Source organism: Crocuta crocuta, unplaced genomic scaffold, assembly GCF_008692635.1.
Source record: "Crocuta crocuta isolate KB4526 unplaced genomic scaffold, BGI_CrCroc_1.0 scaffold11, whole genome shotgun sequence".
NCBI lineage: Eukaryota > Metazoa > Chordata > Mammalia > Carnivora > Hyaenidae > Crocuta > Crocuta crocuta.
Window position 1 is genome coordinate 1,176,854 of NW_027528624.1, and position 26,206 is coordinate 1,203,059.

At 44.6% G+C, this 26,206-nt stretch overlaps 2 pseudogenes across 1 annotated transcript in view; one reads left to right on the top strand and one right to left on the bottom strand.

Annotated features, from left to right (window-relative positions):
* LOC144224200 (glyceraldehyde-3-phosphate dehydrogenase pseudogene) overlaps positions 1-7,653 on the bottom strand; it is a 37,551-nt pseudogene extending 29,898 nt beyond the window's left edge.
* The window catches only part of LOC144224201 (rho guanine nucleotide exchange factor TIAM2 pseudogene), a 98,614-nt pseudogene that overhangs the window by 16,154 nt on the left and 56,254 nt on the right, over positions 1-26,206 (top strand). The gene's annotated exons all lie outside the window — the stretch shown is intronic.

The following is a 26,206-nucleotide window of genomic DNA, read 5'->3' on the forward strand; positions in this document are numbered from 1 at the left end:
CCCCTGACTTGTGAAGCCACCTCACTTCCTGAAGTGACTTCAGAGGTGCCAAACTGCCAAGATGCAGTTTGTTGGGGGTGGGGGTTGATGTGAGGGGCCTGTATGATTCAGAGCAAATGAATTCTTCAGAAGATTTACACGCTAATCGGCAGGAGTCTGTGTCCACGGCGCACCTCTCTCCTGTGGACAGTCTCTGGTACCGGTGGGAGCTGTACCACGTCTGTGTGTTCTCACTGCTCTCGCGGCCGTGACGTGCGGGGTGACCTCCCCCCCGAACCTGGCCGTTCAAGCGGAATGGGCCTTAGGTGGCCAAATAAAGACGAAGAGATCCTGGAAATTGGATAAAGCAGAAGTTACCCATCGTCCTTTGGAGGCCTCTCTTGTGGGGAAAGTTCTGAGTTCTGTATATGCTCAGCAGTAATGAGATTTAGGAGAGCCCCTTGTGCACAATGAATGTTTTGTGGTTCTGGTCATCATGTTTCGAAGTCCTGATCCCTTGAGAGGCCTCGCTCACCCGCTCCCTAAACCACTCACCGAGCTGTGGATTGTTAGTTTGTACATAATGTCTCCGGCTCTCGCTTGTCCTCATCTGAGAAGTGAAGACATGGAAGAAAGTATTCCAGAACCTGCTTCGTCAACAGTGGCACCATCACCTCGTTGACTTTGTAGGAGCCTGCTGATGCCAGGGGCTCGGCCAGGCACCCCATCAACGTGTTCTTTAACTCTAGGTGCTCCAGAACGGACCCCCTCCCACTCTGCAGAGAAGGACGTGGGCTCGGAGAGATGAGGAACTGAGCCCTAAGAGCTGGGGTTTGACCCGTCTGATTCCAAAGCCCTTATTCTTTGGGCTGCGCCATGCTGTTACCTACAGCTTCGTGGTTCTGGAAAAAGAACTTCCTGCCATTTCACTAGGAGGTTAAGTAATTGAACAAAAGTGGATTCTGCATTTGCTTTCTGCGAATTCTAAGCTGTGTAGAATAACTGCTTTTCTAGCTGTAAGGTTTAAGCACCAATATTTGAACCAGAGATTATAAGAGCTAACAGAAATGAAACATGATGTAATCTTTAAAATCTTACAGAATTTGCAGACCACACATTTCCTGGAAGAAATTGTGCATTTTTTTCTGAGGGCGTCATAAAAACTGGGCTTAGGAATTGCCTTCTGGTGGCGGTTGGGCAAGTTATCTTTGAGTATCTTAATAGTTTTGCTTCATAGGAAGAGAAACCTCCTACATTGTTCTCTTTGGGTCTTCAAGGGTGGGCCATGTGGGCTTGCTATTACAGTAGACCGAAACCTATATATAGGGACACTCAAATGTGGTGTGAATCCATGTCTTTAAAAAAAGAAAGCAATTACTGTGTTTGAAAGCCCAGCTATAAAAAGTAAGTGAACTCATCGGAGAGCCAAGATGGGATTTCATTTCACCAGGCAAATGGCCCTGACATTCTTTTTGCTCTCGTGTCCTGCAGTGACAGAGTGGGGACTGCAGATGTGTAAGAAATAGGATGGGAGACATTCATGTGTGTCAGCACTTGTCATACATGGGCTACGAGACAGATCTGGAAGAATGAAGTGTGCAGACACTCTACTTGTACTCTCTTAAATGTCATTTTAGTTCTCTAGTAACCCACAGAACCTGTTTTTTAAGTAGTTTTTTTATTTAATGTGTACTCCTACCTATCATATATTTTTTAAATGTTTGTTTATTTTGAGAGAGAGAGAGCACAAGTGGGGGTGAGGGGCAGAGAGAGAGAGAGGGAGACACAGAATCCAAAACAGGCTCCAGGCTCTGAGTTGTCAGCACAGAGCCTGATGCGGGGGGTTGAACTCTCAAACAATGAGATTATGACCTGAGCTGAAGTCATAGGCTTAACGGACTGAACCAACCAGGCACCCCAATGATATTTTTAAAAATATATTTTTAATGTTTTATTTATTTTCAAGAGAGACCAAGAGAATGAATGAATGAATGAATCCCAAGCAAGCTCCACACCAAAAGCATGGAGCCCAACACAGGGCTCAAACCCATAAACTGCGAGATCATGACCTAATCTGAAACCCAAGAATGGGACGCCCAACCGACTGAGCCACCTGGGTGCCCCTAAAAATGTATTTTCAATTCACATAAACAAATTCTCTGAGAACCTNAATGGAAGCAAGGGAAAAGGTTGGCAACCTTCTGGAAAGTACTTGGATCTTTTGGTACTGAGTGGCTGGAAGCAAGAACACTGAACATTAATCAGTCGCTATACGTTTCTCCGTAATCCTGTGTCAGATGCTCAGTAGGCTTCCTTAACCACTCTTCGTGGCTCACAGGTGCCTTGTAACGCTGCTGGAGGTCTGATCATGGTAGGTTGGATTTCTCCGTGGAAACACAAAACACCTTACATCCAGGCATTTTGCTTTGTCTTCCAGAAGTGCTATATGGCTTTCGTTAGATGAAAACGAACTTCTAATGAGAGGAATATTTAAGACCTGGGAAAGCTGTCACATCATGAAATGCTAAACAGTATTCCCCCTTAGGGACAGATTCAGAATTTCACATGATAAAAATCTTTATTTACTCCTCAGCAAATACAAATGATCTTGGCATCATTTCCGACATGCTTTCTCCACGTTCTTCCCAAGATTCCCATTAAGAATCATCCTTTTGCAGTGAGAATTGATAGATTCTCACTCCCCCCACCCCCGTCCCCCCGTCACTGTAGGGGTAGCATGTTTTCATGCTAAGCAATTACTTTTCTTTGCAAAATTCGCTGTGGTTACTCGTCACGTTCTGAAGGGAACAGACCATTACAGAACAGTCAGGGGGGATTGGAAATGTTTTTGTAACAAAGAGGCCGCACGCTAGAGGTGGACGTCTTCAAGCAGGGCCTGGCAGACACCAGGGGGGTGACTCATCCATGACTCACATGACAGCCTGTGTGGCCCTTTGGCCCCCGTGCCTGCCTCCGTGAGGAGGGAGGCAGCGTCTCTGCTCTCCCATGAGAACTTCAAAGTTGAAATAATCTGACTCTGATTTTGGCTTGGTTCAAATGTGGGCTCACCATTTGTGAGGGACGTGGTGAGAAGCTACTAGAAGCTTGCACACACTCCTTGGCCTTGGCAGCCTGTGTGATCTAGGAGAGGCTGCGCTCCTGCTGGGTTTGACACCGTGACACTGTGACAGCGCGGTGGGCTGGGCAGACAAAAACTTGATGGAACACCCGTTGCCCCAGTGCCCGTCTTTACTTCCTTGGAAGGCCACGTTTATCATATTCTAAGTCTCCACGCAGCTTGTATCTCTTTCTGGACTTGGAATATTTCTGTTTAGTAGCAAACTATTAAAATTACTGTAATTTTACGGGAGCAGTTTGAATCGAATGGGGCAAATGCTCCCCTGTTATTTTTTTTTTCTCAGAATACTTCCTCTTGGCTCCTCTACAGAGTGATTCTTCTAGATGAACTTTAGAAACAGCCTGTCACCTTGTCCTAAAAATCAATTTGGGATTGCGATGAATGTGTACTCATTTAAGGAGAATTGACCTGTTGATTTGTATTTTCCTATCAAGTGATGTAGAATGTCTCAAGATTTTTTTTTTTAGGTCTTTTTATGCCTTTCAGTAAAAGTTTTGTAGTTTTTAAATAAATAAATATAAAAGAGAGTTGTTACTCTCTTTCTAGTTTTTTTTTGTTTGTTTAGTAGTTTTTACAGGTGATAAAAAGATTTTTCGCTCAATTTTTAAGTGGTTATAACTAATGTGTAGAAGCCTGTTCACTTTATATATTCACTATATGGTCCCCTTACTGAACTTGCTTACTTTCAACAGATTTTCAGTTGACTATCTTTGATTTTCTAAGTTGATATCCTGTCCGTTAAAGGAGGAGCAATATTCATTTCTTATTTCTTTTTTAATTTATTTTTGACAGAGACAGAGAACGGGGAGGGGCAGAGAAAGAGAAAGAGGGAGACAGGATCTGAAGCAGGCTCTGTGCTTACAAAGAGAGCCTGATGTGGGGCTTAAACTCAGAAACCGTGAGATCATGACCTGAGCTGAAGTCAGATGCTTATCTGACTGAGCCACCCCGGTGCCCCCCTCATTTCTTGATTATTGCATAGGATATCTGAAATGGTAAGCTTTCCAGCTTTTTCTGTGTACTCAGGAACTTTGTGAAACAGGGATTTGCTGTTCTTTGTAAGTTTCATAGTTTATCACCCATAGAAACAGGTGGGCTGAAATGATTTCCATATTACTTTATGAAAACTTTCTATATTATTTTTATTCTCTTAAAATTTTTTAATGTTTGTTTGTTTTGAGAGACAGAGAGAGAGAGGGAGAGAGAGACAGGTTGTAAGTCGGGGAGGAACAGAGAGAGAGAGAGAGACACAGAATCTGAAGTAGGCTCTGGGCTCTGAGCTATCAGCCCAGAGCCCGGTGTGGGGCTTAAACTCAGAAACTGTGAGAACATGACCTGAGCTGAAGTCGGATGCTTAACCGACTGAGCCAACCNTGATTCCATGACCCTGGGATCATGACCTGCACAGAAACGAAGAGTTGGATGCTCAACAGACTGAGCTACCCAGGCACCCCACTTTATGAAACTTTCTAAAGCGTGATAGGCTGGCAGTTGGAAGGAGGAAAGATGAAACATGGGGGAGGAGGGTGAGGTAGGGAATTGACTGGCATCCACCAGTAAAGAGGATGACCCAGGGATAAGAGCAGAGTGACCTTCCCCCACTCCGGCGGCCCCTGGTACATGACCATCCTTGAATGTCCTTATTTCATGTAGAAAGGGAAACACTTTATCCCTCAGATATTTCACAGCCAAGTTACGATGAATCTTAGTGCCTTTTTCCTGGGAAACAAGGGAAGTGGCTTTGGGTGGTAACGTTGAAACTGAACTTTCTTCTTTTGGGAAACTTGATTTTGAAAGTCTTGTGATGGCCGCTTACATTTTGTTACTGTGACCTGGAGAGATTAAAGTTGAGAAACGGTACCAACTGAGGACCGGACCGTGGCTAGCTGCGAGAAGGAATTAGCTGACGGTCTCTCCTTTCGTTCAGCTTCCAGATCACAAGCCTGTTTACCCCACAGCTGAGGTGCTGTCTGCTCAGGCATTTGGTCCTACTGTGGGGGAATGTTCACCTATCCCTTGTGTGATTGTGGAAGACACTATTTTTGCTAATTTCCCTCCCTTCTGTTTAGTAAATCTTGGAAGCTATTTTTCTGTAAGGGTGGACATTAGATTTTGGATTCTGTTGTTCACTATTAATACTTTTGGTACATGCCCTGCCCTGAGCTTACGGCTCCACAAGGAAGAATCTGTGTTTCCAGATAATAAGATTAACCCTCTCGTTTTGGGGAGCTTGCTGTGTTTAGATTGAGATCTCTACTGTCTCTTGTTAGAAGACCTGGGGAATAACAGGTAAGGAAGTTTCTCGCACAGTAATGATGCCAAATAGCCATAAAATTTTAAATTGGAGAATGCATTCATGGTTTTGGTAAAATGAGGGTCTTTGTGCTCCCTGACTATTGTTATGTCTTTGTTGTATATGGCTCAGAATTTTCATGGAACGCCACACAGTTGGTATTCACAGGATACCTTCTAACATATTTAACTCTTTGACCGGTGTGCCGAAAATCCCAGTGTTAATATGCACTTTCATAAATACTTCTCCTTGCTAATTAAGTTAGCTGATTAAAGGTGTGACTTAATTGTCCTGTTATTTTGTTTTTATGAGGCTGAATATGTATGTGCATCTGTATGTGTTGGATACCTATTAGAGTTCGCCTAGTCACATCCAAGTGAGCCTTTGTAAATGATTCAGTCACTAGTGCTGATATTTATTTTTTTAAGCAAGCTCTATTCCCAGTGTGGGGTGTAAACACTTGACCCCAAGATCAGGAGTTGTATGCTCTACCGACTGAGCCAGCCAAGAGCCCCTGTTGCTGATATCGTAAATAATTTTTTTCCTATTTTATAGTTTGTCCCCAGTTTTTTAAAAAAGATTATTTTATTTTTAAGTAATCTCTGTACTCAATATGGGGCTTGAATTTATAATCCTGAGATCACTGACAGAGCCAGCCAGGCAACCCTCCAGTTGTTTTGTTTTTTTTTTTTTTGGTTTGTTTTTTTGTTTTCCCTTTTCTCAGATTATAAGAGGAGGCAGTTCATCTGGATATTGTGACTTTCATTTAAAACTGAACAGACCGCCAATCCTGTATTAACATAAAAGGAACTAAAGGTTGCTGAGCTGTAGACTTAGAGATTAAAACATAATATTACTGGGGCTCCTGGGTGGCTCAGTTGGTTAAGCATCTGACTCTTGGTTTTGGCTCAGATGATAACTCATGGTTTCATGGGTTTGAGCCCCGGATTGAGCCCTGCTATCAGCACAGAGCCTGCTTGGGATTCTTTTCTCTCCCTCTCTCTCAGTCCCTTCCCCGCTTGCACTGTCTCTCTCTCTCAAAAATAAACTTAAATATTTTTTAAAAGACAAAAACTCCATAGTATTATTAATTTCAAAGCTCTTATTCACTTTTCTCCCTTTTGGGGTAGAATTGAGACTAAAGAAGATTCCTGGGACTGAATATCACATTGTATCTTAAATTTGAGGGATTTATGAAAAATTACTTAAGTTCATGGTGTGTAGGGTAAACCAAGGGACAATTACTCAAGGTAGAAATTCCAGTGGTCCAGGGGCTCTTAGAGGCAATGTGGACCATAAGGTACACTACTTGGTTGGTGTAGCCAGATTCACTGTCATATGAGGAAATGAACTTGACAAAGTGGTCATTGAGGGCAGTGTCAGCCCCAGCATCGAAGGTGAAGAGTGGGTGTCACTATTAAAGTTGCAGGAGACAATGTGGTCCTCAGTGTAGCCCAGGATGTCCTTACGGGGACCTTCTGATATCTGTTTCACCTTCTTAGTGCCATCATATTTTGGCAGTTGGTTAGATCCATGTTGGGGATGGAGGCTGAGAAGGCAATGCCAGTGAGCTTCCCATTCGGGTAAGGGATGACCTTGCCAGTAGCCTTGGTAATGCCAGTAGAAGCAGGGATGATGTTCTGGGTAGCCCCTCAGCCATCATGTCACAGCTTTCCAGAGGGGCCATCCATGGCCTTCTGGGTGGCAGTTGATGGTATGGACTGTGGTTATGAGTCCATCCATGATGCCAGGGTTGACGTAGATGACCTTGGCTAGAGGGACCAAGCAGTTGGTGGTACAGGAGGCGTTACTGACAGTGTTGAGGTACTTATCATAGTTCTCATGGTTCACACCCATCACAGACATTGGGCGTTAGCGAAAGGGGCAGAGATGATGATTCTCTTGACCCCACTCTTCAAGTGAGCCCTAGCCTTCTACTTGGTGGCAGAGACCTCCATGGACTCGACAGCATAGCACTGGCATCACCGCATTTGATGTTGGTGGGATCTTGCTCTCAGGAGATAGAGATGGGCTTTCCGTTGACGACAAGTTTCCCATTCTCAACCTTGACTGTGCCATTGGATTTTCTGTGGATGGAATCATACTGGAGCATGTAGACCATATAGTTGAGGTCACTGAAGCAGTCTTTGATGGTGACAGTATCTACTTTGCCAGAGTTAAAAGCAGCTCTGGTGACCAGATGCCAAATAGGGCCAAATCCATTTACTCTGACCTTCACCATCATGTCTCAGGGACATGGTTGGTACTATGTCACAAGAAGCAGCTGTTTGTCAAATGGGGAGGAGTAGAGAGCTGGGAGACTTAGAAAAAAAAAAAGTGTGTTGTATATAGACTAAAATAATTTTGGTCTAATATTTTCTATGTACAGACAGCAGCTATGTGTCAAGCTATTGTAGTTTGAGATTCCAGGACTGTGGCTCATTTGCATTTTATAGCTGTGTTGGCCATGATGGTGCCTTGCATGTGTGACCGCTGTGTTGTACATTAAACATGTCTGGTCAAACTGGTTTTGAATTTCTTTGTTCCCGGGTCTTACGGCTTTCTTTCTGGATGTTGGGAATAGGCTACTACAGCTGGGTCCTGTTTTGTGTACTTGCGTATTTATTGCTGTAATGATGGCCTCAGAACCCCCCTGGCCTTGCCTCAGCCCTTTTGGACGTTAGCCCAGAGAGACCACGCTTTGTGTTGTTACCACTGGGCCACTGCTGTGGTCTCTTAGGAGCCATGGCTAAGTTTTATGCTCTTAATTCCTGGAGGACAGCTGGCTTCTCTCTCCCAGGCAGCTATGAAATAAGATTAAATTTAATCTTATGCTTTTGAGCAATATTATTTGTGGTCTATAATATCTTTGGTTTAAAATTCTCTATTTAATGATAGTCCCTCATCCTGTGATTGGGAGAGCTCAGTGTTCTGAAATCCAGAGTAGAAACAAAGCAAGTGTTTTAGGTTTAAGGATAACAAAGAAGTAAAAGAATAAAAAGACTTAGCTTCTTATTTAAAAAAGAAATATGCCAGATACGAATTATAGTCAGAAAAAGAAATTTTGCCCAAGAGATAGCTCTCATGTGCATCTTTCTCAGAGCAGCTCTGTCTGTCTCCTTGAATGCTCTTGTCTCTTTCCTTATAGCCGCTGCTGCCATTGGCTTCTAGCTGAGCCCCTTTCTCTTGGCTTTCTTCTTTCCTTGCTCATCATTCCTTTCCTGTTGCCCTTTGGATTCTTCATCCTCTTCCCACTGTTGTGAGATGATGTTCTCTTTAGGGGACCATCCTGGGTTCTCTTTATCCTTTTAGGGTAATGCTGTGTTTGCCCCTGCCTTCAACTACCATTCATACATGCCCATTTCTGCCCAGTTAATATACCTCTAGTCGGGACCTCTCTTGTGAGTCCAGAGTTGCTAGCTTCCAAATGGGTATTTTCATGTGGATGTTTTCTGTGTTCTTGCAACTGAGTGAATAAAAAAACAAAAGAAGCTTTTACCAGTTGCTTCTTCCTGAAGCTTCTGCCTCAGAGCATATGGCAGTCTGTGAGCCCCATATTTGAATCCTAGCTAGGGTAGTTAACCAATTTTTCCTGCCTTATCACATTGGCCAGTACCTCCAAGACAGTGTTGGCCTGCTCCTCGTCTTAGGTAGAAAGTATTCAGTCTTCACCATTAAATATAATGTTAGTTGTAAATGTTTTTATAGATATTCTTTTATATCAAGATTTAAAAAATAAAGTTTAGAACATTTTCATTATAGCTAATTATAAATATTTTTATTAATTTTTATTAAATTTTTAATGTTTATTTTTGAGAGAAAGAGAGAGAGAGAGAGAGAGAGAGAGAAGGCATGAGCAGGGGAGGGACAGAGAGATGTGGAGACATAGGATCCAAGGAGACTCTGCACTCTCAGTGCAGAGCCCATTGTGGGGCTCAAATTCGCAAACCCTGAGACCATGACCTGAGCTGAAGTTGGATGCTTAACTGACTAAGCCACCCAGGTGCCCGTAATTATAAATATTTTTAATGTTTAGAGGATCCTTACTGAAAGTAACCAAAATAAAAGTCAATCTTAAATAAATGTTTTTTAAAATTTGTGTTTTATTTATGAAAAATGTTGTTTTAAAAGAGAGGGAGAGAGAGTGCACATGATCAGGGGACTAGGAGAAAGAGACAGAGAGAGAGAGAGTCAGAGAGAGAGAGTCTCAAGCAGGTTCTGTGCTCAGCATGGAGCTGGACACGGGGCTTGACTTCACAACCATGAGATCATGGTGTGAGCCAAAATCAAGAGTCGGGCACTTAACTGATTGAGCCACCCAGAAGCCCCTGTTTACTTATTTTTTAAAGTAGTCTCTATACCCAACATGAGGCTAGAACTCATGACCCTAATGTTCTACCAACTGAACCAGCCAGGTACCTCTACCTTAAATAAATTTAGGAAAACATAAAATTTTATTTCAGTGAAACTGGAAGGGGTCAAAGAAGCTTTCATAGCTGAAGAGAAAAAGGTAGAGATAAGGTTTGGAGGAAATGAGCCTAGTATTTTGTTTAATCATGGTAGGTGCTAATTCCTCATTTACTAAATGGATATGTAAAGCAGTAAATTTAATTTTCTAACTTTTTATTTCTTGGCATTAAACTGTATTTTCCTGTGTTTAAATCAGGAGACTCAGAATAATTGTGAAGTTTTGCAGATACCCTGTTATTCATGTGTGTATGTGTGTGTGTGTGTGTGTATGAAAGAGAGAGACAGAGATGACCTTCCTCACTAGAACTGTAAGGTCTAGGCAGTTTGGAACTGTATTTAGCCCCTTTTTCCACAATTAAGAAAACCAAACCTGATTCAGTCTCTAAAGGAGGCTTCTAGAAAAGCCTGGAAGTTCTTATTCTTATCAGAATCATATGTTAAAACACTAAGAATCTTATTAAAACAAATGACCATCAGTGGACTGTGATTAATTATGGGACAGGGTCATACACACAGTCCTTGCTTAACTGAAGTAAAGGCCTCTTGGAAGGCTATGATGGTAACCATATATTATATATAATACATAATATATTTATTATAGTAGTTATATATATTTACCTTCTTCCTTAGACAAGCCTATGCCATATGTATGTTACATATATATAAAATTTGTGTTTTACTTATTTAAAATGTTAGTTTGAGAGAGAAGGGGAGAGAGAATGGACATGATCAGGGGACTTGGCGGGCAGGGCGGGGGAGGAGAGAGAGAGAGAGAGAATGAATCTCAAGTATGTCCTATGCTCAGTGTAGAGCCAGACACAGGGCTTGATATATATTATAATATATATTATAGTACACCCAATGTGGGGCTCCAGCTCTTGACCCTGAGATTAAGAGTTGCATGCTCCGACGACGGAGTCAGTCAGGTATCCCAGTATGAAAAGTTCTAGAACTTTTAGAATTTAAAATTTCAAAATTTAGAAATTTTACTTTTCTTAGGATTTGGACCTTCCATTCGATGCTTTACTAACAGTAGTTGATTCACCTTTTGGTAAATCTGGGCAGCTTGAAGAAAGAGTTACTGTGTGTACAGTGTGCATCATTTAGGTCTTTTTGGTGGAAAGTTAAGGGAGACGATTGATTAGAATTTTAAAGATGCCCTAGCACATAGTAGGCACTCAGCAAACATTTGTTGGCTAACGTTGAAAGAGGTGGGGGAAGGGGAACCTTCTTCCTTAGGCAAGCCTCCTATAACTATTCCTCTTCACCTAATTGTTATTTCAGAGTTTTTCTGTTTGAGAACTTTCTTCCAAGCTCCATGACAGTCCAGGGTAGCGTACTAGAAGGAATTAGACCAGATTCAAATCTTTTCTCTGTGAATTATTTATTGTATGTATGCCCTTGAGTAAATGTTCTGAGCCTCCACTTTCTCTTTTGTAAAATAGGGGCAAAAAAATACTCCCCTCAAATCTAGTTGTGAGCCTTAAATGAATGAAGAGCTTGTCACCATACCTGGCATATGTTAGGTCCTAAGTAAAGTGGCTGTTAATCATTTCCCCCCTTAGTCCAACAGCTCTAGCTCTGCAGTTATCTTTCAAATGATTAAGACTTTAAAATCTCTCTTGTCCTGAAAAAAAAATCCCAGCTCACTCCTATTACCCACAGCTACATGCTCTTTTTGCCCTGATGCTGTTGGTCAGTGTGAATAGTTTTCACTGTGTTCTTCAGGGTTTGTGTCTGAGTCCTTACTGTTTTCTGTATCCATTGCTGTTCTGAATCTTTATCTGAAACTGTGGTTGGCTAGACCTCTGTTCTGTATCCTGTTATTGTACTATCTAGCTGACCACATGGAATTCTTTGTTTCTCCATTTTCACTGTTAAGTAAAGAGGCCGTCTTTTTCTCCCATCTTAGGAGAAAGTAGAGCTTGATTTGGAGGATTTTCTCCTTTTGAGATGTGCAAAGTATTAAAAAAAAAATCTTTTTACTGAAGTCTAGAGAGCACAAGTCATGCTAGGAGCTTGGTGACTTTTCCCAAAGGAAACTTACCTGGTGAATAAGGATCCTAGTAAATTTAAGGGAAGTCTCTAACTGCTCCGAGCTTGATTAAGCCCTCTTGTCCTCAGCATCCTGCACACCCGCCTGTTGTGAGAAGCATTGCAGCTCCCTCTGCCCTCTGACCCACCATCTGCTGGCCGGTTTTGTGTGGACTGGGTTTTGCCGGCCCTGCCCTCCCTCTCTTTTCCCGGAGATGGGAAGGAGGGTGTTAAAGAGACTGACACTTTGTTCTTGATGCCACCTGCATTCGAGGAGATGGTATAAAGAGAGAGAATGGCGTGTGTCCACTTGCCCTTCACTGGGCTTCCTTTGTGGCCAGCAGAGATGGGATGCAAAATGCAGAGAACTTTCTGAGTGAACACTGACTGTGTGTTTGCTTGGCTTTTTTCTGTCTGTTAAACAAAGCAGTGAAGTCGTTGAGTAAGATGATCCTGATTTAAGAAGCTAGTATGAAAAAAGCCACTATGTTTATGATTAAGATTAAAAAACTAAACATACAGAGTCCCTGGGTGGCTTAGTTAAGTGTTCAGCTCTTGGTTTTGGCTCAGGTCATGTTTTCATGGTTCCTGAGATCAAGCCTTGTGTCATTCTCTGTGCTAACAGTGTGGAGCCTGCTTGGGATTCTCTGTCTCCCTTTCTCTCTCTGCCCTGTTCCTGCTCGTGCTCTCTCTCTCAAGATATATAAACATGAAAAAACCCACCAAAACCAACTAAAGCCTTTTTTCTTTTTTTTGAGAGAGTGAGCAAGAGAGAGCTCAACCAGGAGAGGGACAGAGAGGGATGAATAGAGAGAGAAAAAAATCTCAAGCAGGCTCCATGCTCAGTGTGGAGCCCAATGTGGGGCTTGATCCCACCACCCTGGGATCGTGACCTGCGCTGAAATCAAGAGTCAGATGCTCAACCAGTGGAGTCACCCCCCGTAGAACAACTAAAGTTAGACTTTTTAAAATAAGGAGTAAGCAAGGGTGTTATGAATAGTGGGTGGAAAATTATATGGCCTATAAAGCAGAGGTCAGAAGGAAATGGGCTTAAGTTGAGGCAGAGGGATTTAGGCTACGGTGTGACTTCCTGCTGGAGAGGGCTCTGGAATACTGCAGGTATGGGTTGCTGAGCCTTTTTTTATCCATCTCTTGGAGACATGGGGTAGTGCTTACAGTAGCTGTAGTCAAAGGTTGGAATTGACCTTCCCTCAGTTATAATTCATTATTATGTAGTTTTCTGAATATGATGAAAGATACCAGGGCTTTTTACTGCCATTCATTTAATAGGAAGAGATGGATCATACAGTCTGGTATAAATTAGAGATCTTTCAGAAGGGCTATGCTAACGTTTTTCAGACCAAAGGCATGAGTTGACACCCCAGCTCCACTACTTACTAGTTATGGGACCACAGATCAAGGATTGTTGGGAGGATGTAGGGGGTAATGTGTACGAAGGGCTTTGTAAGTTGTGCGTGATGTCCTGTAGCAGGGTGAGCGGTCATACTTCTGGTGGAATTTCTACCTGTGTATTAAGCTCACGTCTTCTCTGCCTTCTCTTGCTTCCAGACCTCCTTGTCTCTCTGTTACTTTGGCCATTTGGGCACAATTCCCTTGTTGTGTTCTGCTTGTTCTAGTTTTCAGTGCTGTGTGTCTTGGTGGGTGAAGCTGGTTGAGATGTTGGGGGAACTCTGGGAGTGGGGAGGTTTTGCATTATTTGAGAGTTAGGAAGCTTTCTGAGAAACTGCCTTTAGAAGGGGATGCTAGAAGTAAAAGACAAAAGTGGGAAACAGAGGTAGGACAGGTGTGGCGGGGGGGTGGGGGGGGGGGGGGGGGTGGGNGGTGGGGCGGGGTGGGGAGTTGGGCCGACCGCCATGGTGCTCCTGCACCAAACGGCACCCTGACCCCCGTAGGAAGGGGGAGAAAGGCCACCTTCCTCAGGACACGACATCAGCATGCTCATCTTGGCCGTGAGCGTACTGGCTCAGCAATGGATGGCCAGTTCCAACCCTAACTCTCGTGACCTCCATTCTGCTTCCCCCTATGAATTGGGGGCAGGGCTGTGAGCCTGAGATCCTACCTTGGCTGCCATCTTTACAAGGNATCTGTTGTGGGGATCTTTGCCCGGATGCCTGAACATGTTGCTTTGTTGTCATGGTAGATTATCAGATGTTTCTTCAGTGATATCTTATCTTTGATAATTATCTCATTGATCTTATCTCATTTTGTGTCTTAAAATTTGCCCCATGATAGAATCCAATTTTGTTATGGTTGCTGGCTTTAACAACATAAATTTACTTGCTCTCAGTTCTGGAGGCTGGAAGTCCAAGATCAAGGTGCTGGAAGGCTTGGTTTCACCTGAGGCCTCTCTGCTTGGCTTGTGGACAGTCACCTTCTTACAGCCTCTTCCCATGGCCATCCGCCATATGGGCACAGCCCTGGTGTCTGTGTGTGTATCCCAGTCTCTTCCTCTTGCTTTTTAAATTTGAATCCAATTTTATTAAGTTCAGTTCAGTTTTTTACAACCTTCATATAACATAAATTCAGTTCCGTATATCAAAGAATATTTTAGTCTAAAATGGAAATTTAGAAACGGAAAGAAGTATAAACATTGTGTCTTTATCATCATTAAGATAATCTTTAAAAGGGAAACTATATTAGTTATCTGTTGTTGGGTAATAAATTGCCCCAGCACCAGGAGGCTGAAGCTTTCACAGGTACTCTCTCACACCTTCTGTGGGTCAGGAACCTGGGCCCAGCATAGCCTGTGGCTCAGGAGTGTGGCTTGCTGCTGTCATTCCCTGGAGTTCCCTGGGCGAGGACCTGCTTGGAATTTCTGATAATGTCTGAATTGTCTTTGAAGTCATTCTTCCTCTCTCTCTTGAAGAATAGCACCTGCTCTGCTGAAATGGTCTATCCTATTAATCTCCTTAATGTAGGTCACTTGGCCACCCTCTTAGTGTTCTCATCCTTTGCAATATGGATGGGCTGAGAATTTTCCAAATCTTTAAGTTGTGGTTCTTTTTTTTGCTTCAAAATTCCACACTTAAGTCCTTTTCCTCCATAAATTTTACTCTAAGCAATCAGGAGGATCCAACTTGCATCTTCAACACTTTGTTAGGAGTCCCTTCAGCTGAAGATCCAATTTCATCACTTCCAAGTTCAACCTTCCAGAAAACAGGAGCACACCAATGCAGGGCAGCCAAGTTCTTTGACTCTTGATAGCAGGGGTTGCCTTTCCTCTAGTTTTCAATAACTGCGTTTCCGTCTGAGACCTCATCGGAATGACTCGACAATCCATATTTCTACCCTCTGTTCAGGATTCCTTAAGTGTTTCTAAGAAAATGGAAGCTTTCTGTCTTGGTCCTTTCAGGTTGGATATTAACAAAATATCATAGACTAAGTAGCTCATAAACTATAGAAATGTATCTCTCATAGTTCAGGTGGCTGAGTACTTGCATCTCCACTTGGTAGGAGGGCTCGCTTAGCAAGCTCTCTGTGCTGTCTTCTGTAAGGGCACGAATCTGATGCATAAGGGCTCCACTCTTGTGACCTAACCACCTTGTAAAAGTCCCACTTGCTGTTGCCATCACCTGGCAGATTAGGGTTTCATCGTATGAATTTGGGGAGGACACAAACATTCAGACCACACCCCTTATTGTATAGTTCTTTCCCGAGTCCTTACCAGCATCATCCTTAGTGGTCCGTACGTGGCACTGTGGGGTTTTTCTGGCACGCATCTCTAAACCTTCTAGCCCCTACCTGTTACCCAGTTCCAAAGCCACTTCCATATGGTGAGGTATTTGTGACAGCAGTGTCCCCACTTCTCGGTCCCAATTTGGGTCTTAGTCTGTTCCAGCTGTTATAACAAAAATACCATAAAATTTTTTTGTTACCATTGTTAAACTGTATAATTTATAATTTTGTTAGACTCTCTGTTTAAGCACGGCACAAACGTTTCTCACGGCTCTGAAGGCTGAGAATTCCCAGATCAAAGCACCAGCAGAGTCTGGGAGAGCCCGTGTCCTGGTTTATAGGTAGCAGTCTTCCTGTGTGTTCCCGTGTGTTCCCCCGTGTGTTCCCCCGTGTGTTCCCGCTGGGTTCTCCCGTGTGTTCCCCCGTGTGTTCCCGCTGGGTTCTCCCGTGTGGTCCCCCGTGTTCCCGCTGGGTTCTCCCGCGGCAGGAGGGGAGAGGGAGCTCCTTCAGGGCTCTTTTATATGAGCATTAATCCTGTCCATGGGGGTTCCACCTATATAGATGCCTCACCTACCCAAACATCAACTCCTAACATCATCCCCTTAGCGGTTAGGATTTCAGCCCAGGAAGGGGGTGGGGCACGAGCAGTCAGTCCATAACAGGTGGTCCTAAAAGGCCTTTGAGTTCTACTTTTTACCCTCAAGTGTTGCTGTTTGCCTAGCACTCCTGCCCCTGGGCTTTGTGTTCTGTATTGGATGCACTAGGACAGCAGAGTGCAGTGGCTGGGGACTGTCACTTCCTGAATTCTACAGGGCTGGCTTGAATTCCAGTTCCTCAGTTCCCTCTGTCTGTGATTTGCAGCAAAGTACTTTAGCTATATAAGATCTCAGGTTTTTCTCATCCTTAAACAGGGTACTAATTTGTGTCCATAGCAGTATTGTTAAGAATTAAACAGGATGGTGTATGTAGAAGGCATTGCGTACCTCACTTGGAACCCAAGGAAATCCCAGTGCATGTTAGCTCTTGTCGCAATTAGAGAACCAAAGACCTCTTCTTGAAGAATAAAATCAAACTCTGTTATTGTTTATAAACAAGGACAGTTCCTGCCTCCCCGCTCCTAGTTATTTTTTCCTAACTTGCAGTGTATTTACCGTAAGTGATTCAGCAATCTGGAACGAGCTAGCAGGCACGTGGCATCCACAACATTGAGCAAGAAGCGATGTTCTGCTAAGCAAAAACCTAGAAAATGTGGAAATGGCTGATAAGCATGTAAGAAGATGCTCAGTGTCACTAATCAAATCAAACCACAATGAAATACCACTTCACCCTTCTCAGGATGGCTGTCACCAAAATGTCACCCCAAAACAAAAACCCAGAAATTGTTGGCATAGATGTGGAGAAATTGGAACACTTCTGCACCGTCGGTTGGAATGTAAAATGATGCAGTCACTTTGGAAAACATTATGGTGGTTTCTCAAAAAAATTAAGAATAGAATAACCATATAATCCGCTAATTCCACTTCTGGGTGTCTACCCCAAAGAACCAAAAGCAGAGATTCAAGCAGGTATTTGTAGCATATTCAAAACAGCATTATTCACAGTGGCCAAGATTTGGAAGCAACCCAGTTGTCCAGGGATGGGCAGATGAATGGAGATACAAAATGTGATGTATACAGACAATGGAATATTACTCAGCCTTGTAAAGGAGATTCTGGAATATCACTCAGTCTTATAAAGGAGATTCTGACACATGCTGCGACAAGGAGAGACCTTGAAGACGCCATGCTAAGTGAAATAAGCCTGTCACAGAACAGCGTATGATCTTTCTTACGCCACTTACCTGCAGTACTTACAGCAGTCAGATTCCTAGAGATAGAAAGTCGAATGGTAATTGTTAGGAGCCGGGAGGAGGGGGAGTGGAGAGTTAGTGTGTAGTGGCGTGGAGTTTCAGTTCTGTAAGCTGAGAATGTTCTGGGGACGGAAGGTGCTGGTGGCTGCACAGTGCTGTGGATGTTCGTAACGACACTGGACTGTGCACTTAATAACGGCTAAAATGGCACTTGTTTACATACATTTTACCATCATTAAAAAAAAAATACCTTTTCTTTAAGAGAGCCAGTTCCCCCTGTATACCGTTTTTAGCATGGGGAGTTAAATTAACATACACTGAGTTTTCAAGTTGAGAGGACTGTTCTGTTGGCCAGAATTGTTTTCATCCTCTTCAGCAATAATCAGCTGCCCCCCCACCCCCGCACCCCTNCCCCCATCCTGAGAAGTAAGAAATTACTTGAAGTCTTGCCTGGGCCATGTCTTGAAGACAAAATCCTGATGGCCGTGGTGGCATCTGGAAGATTCTGGTACTTTCTTTGCCTCCCCTGACATTTCCAGAAGCTGTTGGATAATGAGGTGAAGGATATGAGAAGTGGAGTGTAGGCCCAGGGGAAATCCAGATTTTACTGGACCTCAAGAACATTGAATTTGGGGTTCTCCTAAAAAGAAAACAAAAACTTTTTTTCTATAACTTCTAATAGAGTGCCTGTTGTGGTCACATTTTGGGGCCCTTCCCAGGGCCCTGAAGGTTCCCTGAAGGTTCCCTGAAGCTTAAGCTTTGTTGGGTTAATGTATCTTGTCTCTGTTCCAAAAGAAGAGGTAGAATAAAGCAGGAACTGCGTGTAGCAAATTGCTTACTTCCTCTGAGTTTTATCCTCCGAAGCAAAAAGATCTGGAAAAATGTGTTCCATTCAGAAGACTGACAAACAGCCGGGAAGCCACTGAGGATAGAAAATGGTTTATGCAGTTTGAATTTACTCTAGTCCACGTTTAAGTTGGCTGTTTTTCCAAACTTCAGTTTGGCAATAATCTGTACTGTAATTTAGTATTACGGAGTGACCTTTGACCAAAACCAATTAATTTTGAATTTCTCACCTGGAGTGATGCATTATAAAATTTTAGAGGCATTTTCTGAGAAATTGTATAAAATTTCCATGATAATTATGACCTTGAGGTATTCCTATGTCAGAGATGACGCACACTCTTCTCTTCTTTGCCTGGTAATTACTTTCTCATCCCCTCCCCCACCCCACCTCCATTGGTCTTCATATCTGTTTCCTTACTTAGAAAAATACTTCATCAATCAGAGATTAGAATAATCTCATTACCTCTGAAAATTCCTCAGTGTCACTCAGGCCTTTGATGGAGCCATTAGGGAGCCTTTGTCCCTGAAAGCATTGCTTAGTGACCAGATGGACTCATTGGGAGCAACTTGCAGAATGTCAGACAGGAAGACATTTAATGAGGCGTGACACATGTAAAGTAAGCAATAGCGGATTTCTGGTTTTCTTGTTGCTTTGTTTTGCCTCCAGTAATCGCATAAATTCTTTATGGGTTTTTTTTTTTTCATGAGAAATGGAGCTTTCAGAAATAAAAATAAAATCTGTTTACTCCATATTATGAAAATGGAGGCAAAAATCAAAGAATTAGACCACCTGCTTTTTGTGGCAGACCTCATTATGAGGACAGGGTGCGGTACTTGTAATGCCCAATAGAGTCCGGGCAGCTGCTGTTGAGACTTTCCAACTCGGCCAAACCCCCTACTTTTAAGATGTAGATTTCAGGGTCCAGATTGTCTATTTTCAGATGCCAACTGGGCACCCGGCTATATCTGCCACACTCATTTTCACTTCGTCGTGGGCAAAACTAGAATTTGGATCCTAAATTAAAGGTGAAAGACAAGGTCTCTAAACCAATTAAAGCTATTATCACTCAAGCAGGGATTTTACACGGTTTCAGGCCACTTTAATCACAGGAAACGACTGACAAAAATTTAGGTTTTTTTTCCCCCCAGAGGTTTTTGGGGAACCTTTATAAAACTTATTTATGTTTATGGCGAATTGAAGCCACCTCTGCTTATTTTAGACTCTGGAAAGATGAGATGAAAAAGGAATTCAAAATCTGTTCTTCTGAGTGTCGGAGCCACTTCCACTGGATGGGATTTAGCCAGATTATTTTTGGCTTGATCTGTGCTCCTGAGAAAAAGGGTGTGGTGGGAAAAAATGATACTGAGCATGAGTAAAACAGGGAGGAATTTTGTATTGTTCTGAGTTTCTGATCAGTGGAGGAAGAAAGACTTTTAGGAAAAGAATAGGTGTGCCTGAGTGGCTCAGTTGGTTGAGTGGCTGACTCTTGGTTTTGGCTCAGGTCATGATCCCAGGGTCGTGGGATCCAGCCCCATGTCAGGCCCTACACTGACCATGAAGCCTGCTTAGGATTCTTTCTTCCTCTGCCTTCTTCCCGCTCACGTGCTCTCTGTCTTTCTAAAAATAAAAAATAAATGAACTTCTCCATACGTTCCTTCTTCATCCGAGGTATTCGTATTGCTGGGGTCATGTTAATCCTCATTACGTCAGTTTGGAAGTTCTTATTTGTAGCAGGGGAGGAAAATAAATGGTGTGCTGTCACCCAATTGCTTTCAGGTAAATTAACAAACAGTCTCAGTTGAAACAGTTTTGTATTGGAATCTGTTGGCGGACTGGCCAGAAGCCAGCGTTAACAGCGTTATTCTACTTTCCCCCAGACTTTTCATCAACAGGGTTTGTTCATTTGGGGGGAGGAAAGCCTTTCCTGTGGCCCCCGGTGGGGGTGGGCTCCTGCAGCATCCTGTGTCAGATGTCTGTCCCTCCGTGGCATCTGTGACCCTCCAGCTCATCCCTTCCCTGCTGCCCTCTTAGCAGGTTTACACACGCAGGCAGGATCCCATTGGTTAACCTGTTTCATAGGGAACTTTGCCATGTCACTTGACCTTTTCAGCTCACTTGTCCCTTAGTTACCTGAATTACAGAATTGTAATAATTCCATTTTGTGATCACTTGTTAGGTGTCACTTGCTGTATCCACGTTCTTTCCTTGAAGAATTTTTTTAAAGTAGGCTCCACGCCCAACGTGGGGCTTGAACTCACGACCCTGACTGAGATCAAGAGTCGCATGCTGTAGGGACTGAGCCAGCTAGGTTCCCCTCCTTGCAAAATTTTGTTTCCACCTTATCACATTATGGAGGGAATTACGCTCTCCATTATATGCATGAGGAAGGCTAGATTCCAGCAAGATAAGAGACTTGTCAGAATCACGTGGCTGGGAAGAGGCAGTGGATTTACATCCGGGTTCTGTTGACAGCTCTTCCCCACACCCTCTGCTGCCTTCCTTAGAGCCAGAGTGGCTTTTAGAGACCATCTTGTTCAGTGGTTTTCAGCACTGGGTACGCAAATCATCTGGGGGAATTTAAGACGACTCTCTGCGGGGGAGTTTCTGTTGTGCAGGGGGGCAGGAATGACGAGGCAGGTAAAGGAAGGAGGTGCATAGTGCCCCCTCCGCTTTCAGGGAGTCTGCAGGCCAGCAGCCTCTTGCAGGGCAATGAGCTAGTTAGTTACAAGCCGGGACTTGACCCGAGATCTTCTGACAGCCCTTTGGTCCCTTCCTCTTGTTCTTGTTCCAAATCCCGCCAGTGGAGTCTGGGGACAGGCTCGCTTCTGAGGAATGTGATGAGGGCATGTCGAAGAGCCCTCTCTGGGGTGGTGATTTTCATGTAACTGGGTGTCCTTCATTGGCCTCCTGCAGGTGATTCGGGCCCTTTCAGCGCACTGCGTCTGCAACTCCTCTTGAATGGACGTTGGACCTCTGGATAGATTATCCCTCTGAACTTCCTGTTTGTCATGTTTGTCAATGTTTTCTTCCAGGTCACAGCCTTGGTGCGTAGCGTGGCTCATGTTATCTCCCAAATCCATTGGGGTTTCCTTTTAAGCGATGATTTTAAGTTTACTCCTTTGTCTCCTGTTGAGAGCTCTCTTTCTCTGATCGCTTCTTTTTCACAGCGGCCTGGTCTTGCTGTATGGATGCACTATTATTTCAGATCTGTCTTAAGATACTTACTAGAATTGTTAAAACGTTTTCTCTTGTCCTATGAATTATGTTTCTTCTGGGGCTAGATCTGTTTGTTCATTATAGCCTTTTCTTTCATGTTCTGGACGTTCCTTGGGTAACTTGTGATCCTCCCTTGCTGTGGGTTTCCATGAATGAGCCCCATTGATAAGCTGAGAAGGTTGGCTTTGATCTTCTCTGTAGGCGTAGAGATCAGCCTCTCCAAGTCACAGGCAGAGTCTTCTTCCCTCCATAATTGTCAGGGAGAGGAGGTGGTGCCCCTACGTGCATCTTTCCCCTGGGGGGGTCGGCCTCTTCCGATGGCGAGGTTCCAACTGCCTTTGGTTTCTCTCCCGCACGCACGCTGGGATTTCCTCCAGACACAGTGCCCTTTTCTTGGTTTTAATCAGTGGGTTCAGCCCTCTGCTGTGACTGCCAGCCCTCAATGTTCTGTTTTTTGTGGGAAGGAGAAGGGGAGGGGGGTTGGTTGGGGAGGAGCTTGGAGGGCTCAGCACTTCTGTATTCGGTTCTCTGCTCCACCTGCCCCAGGCGGTGCCCACTCCTGCCGCTCATCTTAGCCTCGTCCTGGGACTCCCCTCCCGGGGCGGGGGCTGGCTGCTTGCTCTGTCTCCAGCGCTGCTGTCTGTCTGTCTGTCTGTCTTGCGTGCTGTAAAAGAATTGCTGTTCCTGTCATTCCAGCGCCGCCGGACAGAGGTGGCCTTTGCTCTGCAGCCGCGTGGAGCCAGAAGGCCGGCAGAGGATCTGAGTGCGGGGCGTCTGCTCCATGTTGTTCCCTAAGCGGCCATCGACGCCCCTGCAGGCTGGGAGCCCTTCTTCTGATGGCAGCCACTGCCCCACGAGGCCTGCCTCTGCCACTGGGATGGTGACTGCGATGCGGCCCGTTCTCGTAGGAGATGCAGGGCAGGGGGGCGGTGACAGGAGGAAGGGCAGGCATCTGCGGGCGCATCTGCGGAGGTCTTTCCCGGTCAGGCTGGTGAAGCCAGGGGCAGGAAGGGGAGGGGGGTAGAGACGAGCTCCCAGTTTCAGACGTGGCCGGGGCCTGGTGCCGGCATCTTCACTCCTGCCCCTGTGTCCCGGCCAGCTTCCCAGGTGATGCTTGTCCCTGTCGGCTCCTTGTCCCAGCTTCATCCCGGAGCAGCAGAGGGCTGTCCAGCACCCACGGGCCTTCACACCCCGAACCTGAGCCCAGGGAGGAGGCGTCCCAGGGCTATACTGCCCGGTCCTCCCTGTCCCCTTCTTCCGTCTGTCTGTGCACAGACCTCCTGAGGTCAGAAGCAGAGTTTGGAGAGCAGGGAGAAGGCGCCATCCTACTCAGGCTGATATAGATGCATGTGGGTCCTGCTTCCTGCTGCTGTTCTAGTCAGGCCAGGAGCGACAGACGGGTGCCTGGGGCCGGGACGGCCAGGGCTCGGGTCGGGCAGGTGACCGGCTTGCACCGGCGGCGGTGGGGTGGCTGGGCCCGGGTAATGACAGATTTCCGATTCGTGACTTAGCTGCTGTGCTTTGCAGTGAGAGATTTGGAGCACATTGTACATGGAGTAGGAAAGGGCAGAGGAGACACACGAGGCTGCCTGGAACAGTGTGGCCGTGGCCGTGAAGGGCGAGGAGGGAGTCCGGCGAGGCGAGAGCAGGTCGTCCTGGGTGAAGGAGTTGGCAGCGGGCCTCTGGCGTGCGGGGCACGGTGACGAGCTGCCAGGGGCGACTCCACAGGTGTCTTTGCGAAGGTGCATAAACTGTGGGAGCGTTTGGCCGAAACGCTGCAGGGTGTCTTCACAGCGCCATAACTGGGCGCACCAAACACACACACTTGGCGAGCTGGAACAGAGGGATCTCAACATCCTCCGGCTGCTTCTGGAGAGGGCTCTTGGCTCCTCGTTGGAGCACAAAACCAGAGGATGTGTTACTATCCTGACCTGGCTGCCAGACACACCTGCCAACTTGAGTCAAGGCCTTGTGCCACCCTTGACCTCCAGAAGTTCTTGGCCTTGATGGCGGCCAGAGCAGGGCTGCTCGTCTGGCCCAGAGAGCCCAGTGGTTGGGTGGGCTCCCTCCTGGAGATGGGAGGCGGCCTGGGATGGGGCGGTCCTCACAGAGGGCTGCTGCTACAGCTCATTGATCTCATACCTGGACTTTGTCGAAGTCTTAAAAAAATTCCATAATGGAATAGTACGGTTTTGTCTAGTCCGTGTGTCTTCAGAAGTTTTGCCTCCTTAGTTGCAAGCTTGCTCATTAGTGATGGGCCATTAGTGCTGTGAGGGTTGTTGGCTTTGGCTGTGGCCAGAAGGTCGGTCCCACTTCCCTTGCTGTGGAGTCTCGCCATGTCTGTTGCATTAGCAGCCGCTAATCTCGTTCTGGGGTGTACATTTTAACAGCTGTTCTAACCTCCAGTTTTATAATTGGTTCACTTATCAGAATAGTTCTAATTTGAAATAATAGTCTGTAAAAAGCATTAATTAAAAAAATTGGCATAAACGGTTGGTTGGAAAGGAAATTAGTTGACTTCAGGGCAAGCAAGATACTTTCCTTCACATTTTTGTTTTTAAGTGAAAGAAATCTGGTTTGTTAGAAAAAGGATGTCATAGTTATAGGGGAAAATTTTTTTTTAAAATGTTTTATTTATTTCTAGGAGACAGACAGCGTGAGCAGGGGAGGGTCAGAGAGAGAGGGAGTCACAGACTGAAACAGGCTCCAGGCTCTGAGCTGGCAGTCAGCACAGAGCCCGACGCAGGGCTCGAACCCACGAACCGCGAGATCATGACCTAAGCGAAAGTCGGACGCTTAACCGACTAAGCCACCCAGGCGCCCCGGGGAAAATGTTTTTAAAATCTATGTCACAGTGAGAGAAATACCACCGTGAGAGTGTTTTCTTTGGGTAAAAATGGAGTCGTTGTTAGTTTACTAACTCACCACGTAGGCTGGTCTCTGAAGCGAGCGGTCTCTCCCGTCGAGCATAAGAAGACTGGAGATTTTGGGTGCCAAAGGCAAAGTCAGGACAGAGGAGCACCACTCCCCTGCCCCCTCACGAAGCTGCAGGTACGCCGTGGAAAGAGAGAGCTTGGTAGAGAGCCTGCAACCCCGGAAGTAGTTCCCACTTAGGCTCTTCATTGGTGCCAATGGTGATGCACACGCTGTGTGCTTGTTCGTTATCTCGAATCCTTTTTCCAACTCAAGTGAGGTTTTATTCTCCGGCTTATTTTCCTTAGAGATGGGAAGAATCATTTGTTTTCCTTAGAGAAGGAAAGAATCTCGCCCAAGGGCAAAAATGCACCATCAATAATGAATAAGCCAAAATTGAGACCTAAGTCCACATGGTTCCAGAGCAAGCATTCTTTCTGCTAAAACCATTGTGTTTCCTGTAACTCTGCTGGCAAGATACTTTGGGCCTAAAATGCCCTTTTTTTAGCTATGATTCTTTTCTGTCAAGTGATTTCTGAAATCTTACCTCTCTAGACCTGAACAGATTTTAAATGAGGTGACAATTTCCTCCATACTATTCTATTTAAAGATGTCGTTCTCACAGCTCATTTAGCATTTGCCCCGTGGAAAGTAGATTTTTTAACTTGTTACCTGTGGTTTGTGTGGGGAGGAGGAGAGGTGGGAATCGGGGAGAAGGGGCAAGGGGGAACAATGTGGGATTAACTAGTGCTTCTGTACAAAATAAATTCAGATGCCCCCCCAAAATGCAGTATATCATTTAAATCTCTGTCTATTGTGATTTACTTGTATTATTTTACTTGTACCATTAAAGTAATTCCTGTAATTGATTTATATCTCAGCTGGCAAGGTAGTATTTTACAACTATGACATTTTGAAATGACATATTGTTACTTGATCTACTGATTGGTCATAGAACTTTTAAATATTAAAATTTTTTTTAATGTTTATTTACTTTTGAGAGAGAGAGACACACACACACACAGAATGGGAATGGGGGAAGGGCAGAGAGAGAGGGAGACACAGAATCTGAAGCAGAATCCAGGCTCCGAGCTGTCAGCACAGAGCCTGATGCTAGGCTTGAACTCATGGACCATGAGATCATGATCTGAGCCAAAGTCAGATGCTTAACTGACTGAGGTACCCAGGCTCCCCAGAACCTGTAAATATTAAAAAAAATATTTTTTTAATGTTTATTTATTTTTGTGAGAGAGAGAGAGAGAGCGAGAGAGAGAAAGAGTGCAAGTGGGGGAGGGGCAGAGAGAGAGGGACGCAGAATTCGAAGCAGGCTCCAGGCTCTGAGCTGCCAGCACAGAGCCTGATGAGAGGTACGAACTCACAAGCCACGAGATCATGACCTGAACCGAAGTCAGAAGCTTAACTGACTGAGCCACTCAGGTGCTCCAGAACTTTTAAATATTTTAATGATTTCCTGATTATATTTAATAAACATAGAAGTTTTTAAGGATTATGAAATTGATAGTGTAATGTGCAACAGAGGAAAATCTCTACTCTCCATAATCTGATTAGCCGTGACTTCGATGATAGAAGTAAATCTGAGGAAATATTGTGTAAGTTCCCTAAATGCTGAGATTGTGTTTGTTTTATTGGCTGATATAAATTTAGTATCTAGCATGATGGTGTTATTGATATTTGTTGAATTATAAATATATGTTGAATGTGTACATAAATGAGTTATAGAAATTTATTTCTAAACATAAATGCCAGAAT